At 42.2% G+C, this 16,003-nt stretch overlaps 1 long non-coding RNA gene across 1 annotated transcript in view; it reads left to right on the top strand.

Annotated features, from left to right (window-relative positions):
- Positions 1–235: 235 nt before the first annotated feature.
- Positions 236–16,003, top strand: part of LOC147238627 (uncharacterized) — an 80,935-nt gene continuing 65,167 nt past the window's right edge. The window contains exon 1 of the long non-coding RNA XR_015111907.1: positions 236–347. This is a non-coding gene — a long non-coding RNA (uncharacterized LOC147238627). The remainder of the gene's footprint in view (positions 348–16,003) is intronic.

The following is a 16,003-nucleotide window of genomic DNA, read 5'->3' as shown; positions in this document are numbered from 1 at the left end:
ATAGCCATTCATTCAATACATAGATACATACAAGACAGCCGATACAATAATTTATAAATGTAAATATACAGATTATAAGATACACTATTTTTCCCTCAAACTGTAGGCGTAATTACTGGAAATGTTCAGTTTTGGAGGGAGTACACAAAATGTTACCGTGTTTTCACGTTAGCTTCCACTGAGCTGTCTCGGTTAGCAAACTAGCTAATGTAGCACACATAAGGAAGAGTAGCACGTAGGCCGTCACAGGAGGATACGAGAGAAGACTTTTATTTCCCAGCATTCCATCTCGGTACTGAGCTACCACAGCCAGAAGTCAACAGACCGCCGCGCCGTCAAAAAGACCGGTAACGTACGTTGTCTAATTTTGTAGCTTATGACCAAATTAGCGCGAATTTTAGCATGCACCAAGGTAGCTAAACATGTTTAATCAGGTAAATATGCTACTTGCTAACTAGAGCATTGAGCATCGCTCTGACTCGGCAACATTTTGTTGTTAATTGCTAGAGCATAGGGTTAAACACAAAAAAATTGACACTTCTCAAAAATTGTAGAATAATTTGAAATATGATAATTTCTTATGACTAAGATAAGTTTGCGGGTATCTTTTCTACTCATGGTTTATTTGCCTGTACGGTTTTACAAACTGACTAAAATAATTTAAACAAATTCTCTATGAATATCATTTTTATTATTTATTTTTAAGTTTTTTTTTTGTTTGTTTGTTTTTTTGCGTCACATCAAGACCCTGGATCAGATATCTTGTGTTTTAAGGTCTTGTGAAACCTGTCAGCAGACATATTTCTTGATGTAGAGCAACTTCAATTCAAATTGGGGCTCCGCAGCTCACTGAGAGTCAACTTGGGGTTTGGTAATATGAATATTTTGGCATGTAGGTCAGCTAAAAAAAAAAAAGTCAGTTTGGAGGTGTTGTGATCACTATTTTTGCAGTACTTCATGGACCACACAATCTCCCCATTACTTCATCTCTTAAACAGACCCACACATCACATTTATGACTTTATACATCCCTGGCAGAAGTTTGATATACATTAGTGAGAATAGCATTGAACAAGCTGTTGCCAGACCAAGCATAAAACTAAAGAAAACAAATCTTTGTTTGTAAAGCTTTATTACCATTGATTTCCATTGAGAGTCTGATGGTGTAATGAATTAAAAGACTGAGAAATGCTTCATTCGGGTGAGCACGGTCGATTCAGCGGCGCGTATGAGATTGATCAAACTGTACTGTCTCACAATGTCCCCGACATCGCTTCCTGTCTGCAAAGCTGTTGTAGCAGCAGTAAAAAGGCCTCGACTTCATGTGTGGGCTTTGGCTACCACCCCCCACCCCCCCTCCACTGCCCTTCTTGTCATAAAAAAAACAAAACAAAACAGTTTGACCTTGAGCTGTTGCTACTCAGGCACATATCACCTTTTAGCCCCCTTGGATACGCACATAAATCAAAACGTCCGCCGGCCGTTTTAGGATGAATCAGCAGTTTTGGGAGCATTGATTGAATTTTATCTTGATTTCATAAAACATTTAGACAAACCAATTAAAGAGGTGGCTGACTGCAGCCACCAGCACTTAATCCATCATGCTGTCGAGGGGATCAAACGGGATTGACACTAATGTGGTCGATATGTTGGTTTGCTTGCAATCTGCTGCAATGAAGTGGACGTTAATTAGATTTGTCCGAGGAAAGAGGCATGATTGGTATGAAAATGGCTGCACCTTTTGACCATTACGCTTGGCAATATTCTTCGACGGTTCTCTATAGCTCAACCGCTCCCTCCATTCATGAAATGTGTCCTTTCAGTGCGGCAAATCCGTCGCCCTGCAATGCTATTATGCTGCAGTGCGGCCCAAATATTATAATAAGATGGATGGCTCCAGCACATTTTCCTAGAGGACTCTTGGACTTGTCCACCAACTGCAGGTGAAATACAGCCGGCCCATTAACATGCAGTGGTTCTCCCTGGAGTTAATGGCGTACTCCCACAGAACTCCTTCTCCCTTTGTTTTAAGGCCGGCTTCTTAATTACTCGCTGTCCCATTCCGGTTGTAAATGGACCTTTATTGCCGTTCTGTAATCAGAATAAATCCTCAAGCCTATTCACTGGCCCGATGCCCCTCCATTGATTTACAAATGACCCATGTATTATTAATCTGTTGTTTTTTCCCCCTTTTCACCTTATTATGAGCCCTATCTGCGAGTAAAGGGCACCTCGCTACAGTGTTATCGCACAACGCGAGGGGTTGTTTTATGATATAATACTGCCGCTGTGTCGATAACAAGGAAATATCACATCCCCACGCAGGTGCTATCTTGATTTTATCCGCGGCGGCGCTCCTTTATATATGAAGTTTACAAGAGACTTTTTTTTTTCCCCCCCTCAAAAGAACCTTGAGCAGTTTTGACAAAATGACATTAGATCTTAAAGACGAATGATACGCTCACCGAGTATAAATGAGATTTTTAAACCGTCACATTTGTTTAAAAATCCTCTTATGAGCCGAAAAGATGACATATTATGCCCGAAGAGGGCAAAAAAACAGTCACGCAACACGCTGTGTTAGCAGTTATTGTCTTCTCCTGAATGAAACTGAAGTAAGTAAATATGGCAATAAAAAAAAAAAGTCTTTATTAACCTTTTATTTACACATTACAGCCTGAAATGAGATCGTAGGAGCGCCGGAATTAATAAAAAGTCGCAGCTGGATTGATAAAGATGCAGATAATCGTAGTTTAGCCCAGCTTTTCATCAGAATGGTCAATTTTTTTTTTTTAAATCATCAAATTCTTTGACCACGGTCAGAAAAAAAAACCCCAGTCCTTTGTCCATCAGCCGTATTGGGAAAGTTTCAGAGTTTTGGGAGGTTTGAACATTGTGCCATATGTACACATCACTTTTAAACGCCTTCCTTAAACACTGGAATAAAGTGACACAAAATACACAGAAACATATGGCAGAAAAAATAAAAAAAATACCACCAACCAGATAAACGTCAAATTCAGAAACGCATGTGGAACTTGGGTTGTTGTTGGGACCCAGCTGGGATATTTTTGCAAAAGGAGGAATCCTGGTCTGGAGACATCTAGAAGCTGAATTTAAGATGCAGTGTCACCTTCCAGTTAGGGGAAGTAATGTTTTTCTATGAAACGAACGCTTCATTTACTTTATAATACACTGTGTTATCTTCATGTGATGCACGGCAACATAATACATGGTAAGCGTGTGTGCTCTATAGCCCCACCTGGTGGACATAGGAAGCAATATTTGTTCCACAATGCACATGTTGGTCTTCTACTTTGTGCAAAATCCAAATGTCAGGCTTCACCATCTTTTGCTTGGGCTTGGGGTTGGTTTGCTCGATAGCCAGGCTTTGCATTCACGGTCGTAGCACTTCATTTCCTTCATTGAACTTTCCTGACATTTACATACTTCCCATTTGTTTTTCTAGTGGTAGAGTTAGTAGGATATTTTCTATGCTGTTCCTGTGCACAGCAGAATGTGAAGTACAGAACATTAAGGAAACATTAAGCGTCAGAGTATGCAGTTAACCTGAAGGCATTAGCCACTAGCACGCGCAGGCAGCGAAGGTACCAAAAAAAAAAGAAGCTCACAGCAGCTCAGCAAGAGCGGTAGCCATTAGCTAAGATGGATTAGCTCGTGCTGTCAGCAGGGCTACAATTGAACGGTAATGCCCGAGATATTTAAGAATGACGCTGGGTTCATGGCTTTGCTAGCGCTGAGCTGCTGCTTCAAACTTTTTTGTCAACACGCGTTTCATAAGCTCCTTGTCAACGTGACAATTCCAACTGGCTCGAGGACATTTTGCCTCCCATCCATTGGCTTTGATAGCTGCTTGGGTGTGACACGCTCCAGTAGTTTGTCGCATGTGAGATCTGGGTTTCAGAGTGGTTAAGGTCCCATGAGAGTTGTTGGTCCAGCTGGTATTTAAGTTGGTCATTAGCTGGTTGTTACCCGACCGGTATGTATGTATGTGGGACGTTAGGGCCAGGGAATGGGTGTTGAGTTTCCTCGGGAGGGTGCTCAGTGCAGTCTTGTCGGTAGGGGACGGGGAATGAGCAAGCCCACCTCCTCTGCTTAGGAATGGTTGCTCCAGTTTGACACGTGTCCTCGCCGTGTTGTCGTAATGAGGGACTTTCCCGACTTTGCACGTGCTTCCTTAAGCTGAAGCTTTTTCCAACTGTCCGGCCCACCGTCAGTTATTTTGTGAGGTGCAAAAAAATAACGACTGTTGAGATTCCAAACCAGCACATCCGCGGCTATTTCAGCTCTTTACATAACAATTTATAGAGAACTTGTGCGACAGCCTTTTGAGCTCCCTCCAGAGAATTACCATGACAACACAAGGCCATTGTCCTATATGTTACACGGAGGAGGAAAACATTAATAAAACAGGATCAAAGCTGAATTTTAAGGGACACTCGCTGTTGTTTCACTCAGCCTCACATCATCAGAGCTGATCTGCAGTCGTTTCAAGAAATGTACAGACGCTGGATGCAGTCATCAATTCTAATCAACGTGGTGCCTTAAGTCCATTGTGCTCACAGTTTCATCTCCTTCAATTACCATGGCAAATTGGCTTTGAAGCCCGTGAGTGAACTGAAGCGGTTAATTCTTAATCAGCAGTACCAAAGAGGGTGTGGTACAACGCATCGCTCACATTACCTAATTTATTACCTTTCATGATATTGTGTTTGATGGGGAAATGTTTCTGTATTTGAGTATTACGAGCAGCAGATTTATTCTGTAGAGGTCTGTGCATTTAATGGGAGTGTTTGTTAGAATTGCACACCACGTCTTGGTGTTGTTCAAACAATGAATAACAAAGAGGGCTCAAGGAATTTGGGTTTTTTTTTTTGTTGTTTTGTTTTTTTTATTATTATTTTTTTCCCCCCTTCCGTTCAGAGAGCAAACAGAAAACAGACACTTTACATATCCAAAAATCTGTCAGGGAAATAAATAAATTACGCGTCTTCAAAAACAAATAGCTGTCAAAAAGTCTTGGGGGGGGGGGGGGTCCTCACACACACTCACTCTCACACACACACACACACACACACACTCACACACTCACACACCTCTTTCCCCTCCGGAAATCAACTCTCAGCAAAGAGGATTCTTTTCATTGTATTCCAGTGTTTATTTATTTATATATATGTTTTTTTTATCGGCATCAATCCTTTTGTATGTTCCCATCTAAGAGCCAAATTAAGCAAATAACATCCCAGGAGGTGTGTGTGTTTTCTTTAAAGTGATGTCTCCTGTACAGAGTAATCCTTCTTTAGCCCCAGGATGTGCCAATGATCTCTGCTTTGAGAAAGCCAAAAGGAGTTGGCAATAAAAATGTCATATTGTCATGTAGTACCTCGCGCTAAATGCAAATAACATAAATTAAAGGGGGGAGATTGCAGTTTAGTAGACAAATAAAACAGTCAAACATGAAAGCAAAACAAAATGTTCTCTCCCATGTCTGAATTGGAAAACAGGAAGATTTGCATGCCTCCTGATGGCGAATGTACGCGATTCATATTGGAATGTTTTTTTTGTTTTTTTTTTGCCTTGCACGGTGGGGTCGTTTTAGTCAGAGAACCGCTGGTAAATCAGCACTCAGCGTGTTCATCAACGTTTTATTTTTCGCTTTTCATTTAAAGTTACAGATGAAGTTGTGCATCAAAATGCGAGGAAATCGAGTTCAAGCGGGGAAAAAAAAAGGTTGAAAAGAATACGTATCGCGTCATCCAGCGAGAGATGACCTCCACATAGAGAGCGATGGAAGAGTTGAGAATAAAGGTTATTTTAAAAGTTGTTTGACCCTGGAATTCTCTAAAACTTTAAAGTAAAAATTTAATGGAGGTGCTTGTAAAATGATCACTTTTGCTGTTGGACCATTTTTGGTTTAATTTGCCAGGTGTGTACAACTTCTAAGATTTTTTTTCCCCCCTTCCTGTGGCCAGACTGTCATAATACTAGCATGCTGACATGCTAACATCCGCTAAGTAGAATCAAGCAGAAATGGCGTGGCTACTGTGAATACGTTGGCAAAAGTTCTTGCCTTTTTAGAGACTCGCCGCTTCAAAGGAAAACGTCGACTGTTTGGCGAATAGAAACCGACTGAACGCTGGTAAGCTTAGCGCAAAGAATAGGCGTGGATGGGAATTGTTAGCATACCTCCATCAAAAGTCTTCAAATATCCTCTCCCAAAAGGGCTTTGTCTGCATTCGTATAACTAAGGTTCGGCATGAAACAATGAAAAATGACAAAACTTTGCATCGGATACTGAAACTTCTTGATCAGAACGCCTCCAAAGTAAAGGTCCATAATTGACAGCATCAATGGCACTGCAAATGTATTCATCCTTCCTGTTATTGTTGTAACCACTGCAATTAAAGCCAAGTCTGATTCAATTTGGTCTTTATTTTTCCTCAATCATGGAGAAAAAGAACATTTAAAAACACAAAGAACAAAACCTTTTCAATATCCCACAATGACCCGTAATCTACCTCAAACAGAAGCTCCTTAAAACCAATACCCATCACAGTATATTCACGTCGTACCCTTAGAGCCAATTGTCTGGAAAGACCTGGAAAAATACATCACATTTAAACTAACCAACTTTTGAACTTGTTTTTCATTCACGATTGTTCGTCGCTGCATTTGACTTGTTTCGTATGATTGCTTCCTTGAATCTCCACATCTAGATTATTCCAGAAAGGTTACGACAAGCCACAAACAGAGACGCGCATGCATTAAAGGACAGCACAGTAGACAGCAGGGTGTTTTCGATCAATTTACAACACAACTTATGGTCTTGAGCCAGGGACTTTTGACATTGTTGTGGTTTAATTGTTCCTGCGTGTGGCTGAGCAGCTACGGTTCGTCACACGTTACACCAGGCGCTCACCAGAGCTCTGTAGGGGACACGAGGTTTAACAAAAACAATTTATTGCACAAGACCAAAAATTGTTCAAAGTTTAACACCTACAGTCGTGCTACCACGAGGCAATTGGTTTGACACAAAACGAATCTTCACGGCAGTAAGTGTCCATTCAAAAGGTTTATGGAAAGTACAAAATAGAGATATTAGAGATTCGTTCTTGCTCCTCTTGGCAGAGCAATTAAAAAAAAAACAACTGTCTATCAACTTTTGCAACTCCAATTGAGAGCTGCTGGCTACGAGGCCATCACACGGCTGAAGGAGCGTTTCAGTATTTTAACAACTGATCATCCATATTAGCATGCGTTAATATGACATTTACACAGCTACACCGAGTTGTTTGTGCACTGATTTGCAGTGTAAAAGAATAAAAAGAAAAGACACATGCATGTAAAGAAACGACAACTCCAGCTTAACATGCTTGGTATCCGTTATTTGTCAGCAAATGCATCTTACTAGCCAGTTAGCTTGTAGCTCTGAACATAACAAACATACTTTGGTGCTCTGGAGCTAATTTTTCCTCCAGTTTGGAGCTCTTGTGGGGGCTCCAGAAGCACCCAGCAAGTGAGAAATCTGAGCTCAAATAATATTGTGTCCTAATCTTTGCATAAGCCACAATATGTTGGCAAATAAGGAGTTGTTTTAGTTTAGTTTTTTTGTTTTTTGCCACACCAGGAAAAGCTATTTTGCATCGCATCTGAGATGCTCATGTACAGTGTTTTAGGAAACAAAGAAATTACCAGTTCCTATGAAAGGAAGTGCAATTTGGAATGTATTCATTTTACTGGTTGTCGATCTGTCATAAATTGCGTAACTTTCTGGAAGTGCCATTGAGCCATGAAAAGTAATTGGGCGCTAAAGGCACTTAAACCGCAGAAATTTTCTATTTTTGTCTTGAACTTCTGGCTGAGAGAAATGTAATTAAAGTCCATCGTTGGAGCTGATTTCTACTTCTTACATCTGTATCATGATGAGATTCATCTAAAAGGTCACAGCTGACAGTGCTCCAGCGTCTCCGCTATGTTACTCAGCGCTAAGGTGTGTTATCTGACAACATCATCCTCATCCGACATTGAGATGACTGCGGGCTCTCGGTGCATCGCACCATCACCTAACGAACCCATCCGTGTGGAGAAATGGAGTGTTCTCAAGTCTCTTTAAGTAATCGGAACTGCATTATTGTTCATGCAGACACTGAAAAGTTCATTCTGAAACACTGGATGAAGAGAAAGGTCAAAACAGCAACCCCGGCTGACTCATTTCTAATTTTTGATTCATTCATTACTTTGCTTCTAAATGTATTCATTCAGAAGAGTAAGAGTCGCAGCGTACGCACTCGAGATGAAGAGAAGGGGAAAAGCTTACTGCAAAATAATGCACCTTTGAGCTTTTTCTATCAGAAAAAACTTTGTTGCTGTTGTTCTATAGTGAATAGCAAAATACAGGGATTAGTCAGTGATTTGCACATTATTTGGCAGGGCTTCTCTTCCCCTCAAGGTTAAATAAAAGTGACAGAATATCATATTCAAGCAGATAGAAAGCGTCAGACCTGTTCAAATGCACTTGTTGTTCTCAGCAGAGGCGCCTGGAAGACCTGAGGCATTAGCGCGTCCCCTGATGTATCCTGTCCGGGGGTTTTAAATCAGCGCAGAATGTAAGCAGGTGTTATCCATCAGCTGTCACGGGCAAAACCCCTGCTTTGACACGCGTGTGGGGTGTGGTGAGAGGTGCTGGAAAATGTGAAGGCAGCAGCTTTTTGCTGTCAAGTATGATGGAACAAGGATAGAGTCTTTCTGTGTTAAAATGTTTGAGTTTAGCGCTTGAAAACTATACAATTTAGCGACTTAGAAAAACCTCATTTCTCCTTAAAAGAGACAGATGAAGAATGGAGGGCCTATTCCTGAAAAGACCCTCCTGCTCAATTTGATATCTTTTTAAAACAGCCGTAATTTGCAATTTAAATTGAGGTTTAATTAACTGCACTTCCAATCTTGAGATGAATATCCGCTGTTCAAAACAACCAGTGATAAAAGCATGACCTCTACTGTAGTTCATTTATGATAATAGCTTTTTTTTTTTTTTTCCCTCCAGCGCAGCGGACATTTATCTTCATTTAGTCAAAAATGTACACAGAAAAACGCAGCAACTTCTTCACCTTGAGATGCAGCTCAGCGTGGAGTGCCAGGGAATTCTCTTGTGTTGCTCAGTCATGCTGTTTCCTTCGCTGTGGGCTCCGAGGTGTGTGTGTGTGTGTGTGTGTGTGTGTGTGTGTGTTGTGGACTTGTGCAGTGGTGTGTCTAGACTTCTTGGAAGTGGTGGGCAGGACACGGAGATGACTGGATCACCTAAAGCAGTTGAGGAACAGTTTGACACGTGAATTGAATCCAGGCACGGTGCAGTGCTCAGCACTGTTGCCTCACAGCAAGAAGGTTCCGGGTTCAAGTCCCGGCTCCAGCTCAGGATCTTTCTGTGTGAGTCTGCATGTTCTCGCTGTTCCTGTGTGGGTTCTCTCTGGTACTCCAGCTTCCTCCCACAGTCCAAAGACATCAAGAGGGGACGAGGCTGATTGATACTCTAAATTGACTGTAGGTGTGACTGTGAGTGTGAATGGTTGTCTGTCTCTATGTGTTGGCCTGCGATGGACTGGCGACCCGTCCAGGGTGAACCCCGCCTCTCGCCCAAAGGCTGCTGGGATAGGCTCCAGCCCTCCCGCGATCCTTAACAGGATAAGCGGAAGACAATGTTTGGATGGAATTGAATCCAGGCCCAGTTTGCCCACCCTGTCTCTTTCCCATGGCTCTGACGTCCCCAGCTGTGGTGCTGGTAGAGGCCTCAGAGTGATAGTTGGTGTGAACGGCTGGCGCTGGCACATATCTCTTTCATACGGACAATGGCTGCGCATAAAGAGAGCGCGGAAACTCTGGCAGGCGGAGAAACTAATATCTAGATGAATGACGAGCAATGCTGCAGCGTGATGAGAGCGTGAGAATGTTATATGTGCCACTTGTTCCCTTCTTTGTTAGCTTCATCCATGCCAGCTTCTCTCGGTCGTGCGGTGACATACGACCTTCCATCCCCTTGGCAATCTCTTTTAAGCGCAGTTGATCGATTTGAAAGGAAAGCCAATCCCCCCCAACCCTCAACAGAGATTACTCTTGGAGGGAGTACGGAATTTTTGAAGGATCATGGATGTCTTGACTTTAGAGTGGTAAAACCAACTTAAACTGCATAATTTGAAGAGAACCCACAGAATTTTTAATGCAAAGAGCGAGACATCAGAGCGTTTGCAGCCATTCTTTTCTGACAACAAACCCATTGGTCTTCCTCGTTTTTGTGTCGAAACCTCAACGGACATTAACCGCAATATTTCTACAACTAACCTAAAATTTAGTTCAGCATTTTCCACCGCAAATAAAAGGAAAGACAGGTAATTTCCTGTCAGCATGGATTTCGCAGGGACCCCGATGGCACGTTTTGTTGAGCATTCATAGGAAAGCCTTTTCATTATTTAGTTCGTTGGAAGCGTCCTGCCCGGTGTCCATAACACAGCTTTGCGTTGGGGTTTGTGTTTCCCTCAATTCTGATCACAAATTGGCGTCAATTATCAGATATCTGACACATTAAATTACAAATCATCAGCGCTGTTCAATCGACCTCCAGATTTAAGCCTTTCTTGTAAAGTTGTTGGGTAAGTGTTCTCGCAATTTTCACAGGTGGCAAAAAGCATTTATATTCTGAAATAGCTGAACTGTCTCAACAGTCATATTGGTATGCCAGTTATTTTCCAGCAGCCCACACTTGTATGTGTGACATATGACATTTCTGAACCAATTTGATGACTGTGTTACAAATGGGCACGGGCAAAAATTTAATTTCATGTTGTGAAATAGATGGGAGGAAGAAGGAAAAAAAAAAATCAATGGCCAAAATGAGAAGAAGAGAAAGTGCAGGGAAGGAAGAATTCAAATACAGTGAAAAAAGTTCTGGCACATCAATCCTGGCGGCCAGCTGTCGGAGGTGACATTTCATTAGTACACTTTGTCAATAGAGAAATCATCTACGGAGAAAGCAGTTGGGTGCCAGTAACGAGGAAAGACAGAGGCACACAGAGAAGGAGAAAGCTCAGGAAGACAAGGAAAAGAGTACAGTCCTTTTTCATTAAACCCCCCCTGATTCCAGCCCTTTGAAATTAGAGATACTGAGGCTATAGGCGCCATCAGAGAAAATGTCCCTCTTCCATTTAAAGTCTCCATCAATCTTCACCCCCTGCTGATGTGGCATTGCCAGCCCACGTGCTTCTCTGGGTCCAAGAAAGTTTGCTGTTCCACCACCAGCCAAGGGGCAGATACATTTGAAGGAAAATCACCGGAATCACAACTCACGCCATCTCCCATAACACCCTCATCTATCAATTAAGAGCTTTCCTGTAAGTGAAGAATGTGGCAGAATAAGGCCAGAGTTTTTGATGAAGTTGGTACAGGGAGAATAAAAAGCCTCCCACCGTTACCCCCTGGGTGGGCCCATCATAACCACAGTGGCTGCAGCCAGTTTAAAGTAAGACTGATACCGTCCAGCCCCTCACCCTTGCTTCTTACCGCTCGATGGACCGAATGTAAGCAATCTACGGTGCAATGTGTGGGCCACGCATTCGGTGCGTGTGCGGTTTTATTTAGATACTTAGAAGGCGTGTAATCAATGGGCAAACCACAGCACACAGCAGAAAGAGGCCGTCATTAATCACCTAATTATTCATAGGTGTGTTTCGGGCATGACATCACTCAAACTCATCGGAGTGCCTTGTGTCATTCCCTTTAAAGTCAGGGCACTAGGACTTGGCGCATTATTACTTTAGCGACTCAAGCATTTCAATGTGGGAGTAGCCAGCACTTCTCATCTGAGGAATCAGACTTCCTGTTGGGCCAGGTCAATGCGTGCAAGCACAGTGGAGGTAAGGTAGGGCCGGGAGGAGGTGACGGCCAGTGTTTCCACAACACGGACGTCAATAAAATAGCATTGCAACACTGCTTCTCTGCTCATCTGACCGATGCACTCTTTGAATATCACTTCACACATACAGTAGTGCCACTGAATGAAGACCAGCCTCTTCTTGAACTTCGGCGCAAAAATTTTCTGGGGCTCAGAAATGGCAATGCACCATGGATGCACCACACCACACCTCATAATCCCACTGAAGCACCTGTTGGCGCAGGTGGAGTGCAAGTTCACGTGTTAGTTGAAGGGCGACGGAGCTTGGCAGGAAAATGTCATACGTGTCGGCTTGAAACCAGCACTGATGCTTGCGCTTGACCGAGAGCCAGCTTGCGCCATGCTTGAAATAAAGCCCAGTGACTTTGATGTATGACGAGAATTTATGGGCTTTTGTGTCCAAATGTCAATAATTCAGTCCAAGTGACCAAATCTGAATGGGGTTTTATCTTTGAATCCTGTAAACCTTCTTACTTTGTATATTATTAGTAGCGCTTATGGCATGTTGTGTTCATCGGGTATGTTTTCACACCAATATTCCCCTAAAATTAAAAAAAAAAAATATATATATTCTTAATTTGTGGAGGGGAACGTAAAGAACATATTCTGGAAGGCTAATGGGATTTTTTTGGTGTTTTCCCAAGTTATCTGGATTTGCTGATATTTGCACTTGGAATCTCGGAGATCGAAGAACGTAAGTGCTCGTTATGCCTTGTGAACCGATATGCCAGCTTTCATTTTGCGCAGTGGAATAGTCGTGATGAAGATGGGAAAAGCAGGTTGACGTCATGAAACCACAGAAAAAAAAAATCCCTTCAATCAACATTCAAAGGCGTAATGCACAGAATAGCTAGAGCACGAGTCTGTGCTGCAGGAGATGGGTCGCTTATTCAGTCTTATAATATGATTGAAACATACATCATACTTTTAATTCAGTGGCTTATGAAAACACTTTGCGAGCCAGCAGGAGGTGGTCTTCACCAGTTGCTGAGAGACATTCTCTCAGAGGTTGAGTATTGGCTGCTGGCTGCCTCAACACAGCCTGTGACGAGACTTAATATACATCTGAAGAGAAAAAATGCAAATCCATTGCCCATTGTGTTCTGGAATATATTGCAGTACAACTAAAACAGACCTGCCAGTGTGTCTGATCACCTTTGTTACATTGCAAAATGACATCGGTCTCAACTGAAGGCAGAGAGATTGAATTTCTGTCCTTCGATGACATTTAATTTTCCCCTTTTTTCTCCTTTTTTGACAGAGTTTAGCGCTATCTTCCTCTGTTTGTTGGTTTTTGTTCGGCACACAGCAGGTCTGCTGTCCTTATCTCTTATGGGTTTATAGAGTGCAGCTGGGGTGAGGAAGGTTTTTTTTTTTTTTAGGCCAACCTGTAAGTTTGCATCACCTCCTGATCGAAAGCCAAGAGGATTTTTACATTGGATTTTCTGTCATTGTCAAACAAGTTCGTGAGACTTCATACTGTCTTCACAAATGAATACAGCATTTAGGATTTTTGAAGTGTAAATGCAGTTGTTCATAGCGCAAAGTTGACGTTATTCTACGAACCAAGTACACGACTGATTTCGTCACCCACAGCCAGCTAGGGCTGCAATGATTAGTCGACGTTGTCGACAAAAACCGACAATAGAAATAGTCGACGATGAATTCCATCATCGACGATTGTCGCCAGACGCGTGTTTCCAACAGAGTGAGGCATCTCACTTGATTATAATCTCTGCCGAGAGTCGCGCATGCGCAGTAGCGTCTCTGTCTCTGAGCGGTAACATACAGAAATGGCGGCGTCAACATCAGGTACGCGCACCAAAACTTCTAAAGTTTGGGAGCATTTTAGCCTGGATACGGCGAATAAAAAGACTACTTGGAAAGTTTGCAAAGCAGACCGTGCGTGTCATGGCGGTACCTTGGAGATGCAGGAACATTTGAAGAGAAAGCACATCGGGCAGTTGAAGGAAACGGAGTCTGACTCGCCTCGGTGAGATTCAAGTCACATTTAAGCCAGTACGGTTTTTAAGACATACATTGTACATTTTATAAGCGTATTTTCGCTATAAAAAAATGTTTACTTGATTTTGATTTATTGATTTGCCTGTCCCTAAAAAAATGGACAGAGGTTTATTTATTTTTGGATTTATGTCTATTGACCGAGCACTGGTTTTAGACAGGACATTTTTATTTAATTTGTTTACGAATCCGCAGTTTGTTCAGTGAAAGATGTATTTTTCATTGTACCCATCTTTCTTGTGTTTATTGTCATTTGCCACATAATTAAATCAACTTCATGCTAAATTTAAGAAAAAATTAATAATTATCCGATTAGTCGACTAATCGTTTCAATAGTCGGTGACTAGTCGACTATTAAAATAGTGGTTAGTTGCAGCTCTACAGCCAGCTTTGGGCTCCTGTTCATGGCATCATTGCATCTAATGTCTGTAACAACCTCCGTGGTCTTATTTTGCCACTTGTCAGCATCTGTCATTTGTAAGACGAGAAAAATGCTTTGAAATTCATGAGTGCTGAAATTAGTGACACATTATATACCGTAGAAAAGTACTTTAAAGTGATATTTCACAGCAAAAGTGTTTTTTGGTTTTTTTCTTTTGCCTTTAAAGAATTCACAAACAGGTGTCTTGAGCTCATAAAGGCACCTTTTTCCTCCCATATTCCATCTGTGGGGCTCAGGAAGCCACAGACACTTAAAAACAAACAAATTATACCCCTTTTGGGTTGGCTCCCATTTACACTTGATTGCTGAGCAAGCATCTGGATGAAGATTATACCAGAAAATGGTCTTGAGAGTTTGTAAAAAGATATTTTTTAACAGTTTTGTTGTTGTTGTTTTTTTTGCTGTAGTTGTTAGTAAGTCCCCATTAGCTTCAAGCTAATCTCTATCTGCATTCCTGCATTCTGCAGTCACCAAATGTAATGCAGGAGTGACAAAAAAAAAGTCCTCATGAGCCCAAGACAACAATTTGTGAATATAAAGGCAATTTTTTTTTTTTAAAGAAAGAAGTTTTGATGAGGTTTTGCTTTCAGATTAAGTGAACCACAGACCTTATTTCTGGTTTTCAACCAAACGCCAACAGACAAAAGCTAGCGGGCACCATTCTAAGCTGGTTCCCGGTTAAGCGCAAGCGTCATTGCTCGTTTCAAGCAAATGATGTTTTCACACCCTCGCCGTTTTCACACCCTCGCCCCTAAAAACTCAGCTTCAGCATGTAAATGAGATGTGGTCTGGCACAACCATGGTGAATTGCTATTTTGGGACACCAGAAAATGTTTGTGCCATACACTAGGAAGAGGCTGGTCAACAGCGTTATGTGTGAAGTGCAATTTAAGGGGAACATCAGTCACATGAGCAAATTGCAGTGCACTTCCACTTATGCTCAGAAATGTGGACGCATTGCCCGCCACTTCCTCCCTGGTCCTCTTCGCCTCTGATAGCCGCCGAGGATGCCGGCCGTATATAAACACAAGACGGGCGCGCGCCTCCACCTGATGCACCAGGAAGTCGGTTTCTTCAGATGAGGAGCGCTCACTTCTCCAAAGTTGAAATGTGTGCGCCACTGAAAAAGCAACACACCAAGTCCTGGCACAACCCGGGCTTTAAAGAGAATGACAAAAACAACTGTGATTGGTTTGAGGGATGTCAAGCCTGAAACACACCTATTAATAATTAATTGTCTAATGAATGCCTCTTTGTGCCTTGGTTTGCGTTCTCATTATGCATCCTTTAAACACTAAAATGAAGCTGAAAAAGCCCCGAACACACGGCCTCCCGCCAACCGCCCGGCGCCATGGATCACTTAAGTAGGGCCTCCAGTGACTCTGAGACAAGCACATTGGACGCTGAACAATGCTTACTTACTTACTGGTTTTTGAACGCATTCCTGCTCTGCTCGGTGGGGTTCTTCTCCAGCATGTCCAAGATATGATCAAATGCGATCAATCAACAAGCTGGAACTGCATGTTTCATGAATGCTGCGAAGGATTCTTTTCTTTTCTTCTCACTGCTTGGTGCAACAG

The sequence above is a fragment of the Aulostomus chinensis genome, chromosome 24, assembly GCF_037954235.1.
Source record: "Aulostomus chinensis isolate RoL2024-O1b breed Wild chromosome 24, RoL_Achi_v1.0, whole genome shotgun sequence".
In the NCBI taxonomy this organism is placed as follows: domain Eukaryota; kingdom Metazoa; phylum Chordata; class Actinopteri; order Syngnathiformes; family Aulostomidae; genus Aulostomus; species Aulostomus chinensis.
This window is presented reverse-complemented; position numbering and strand designations above follow the sequence as displayed.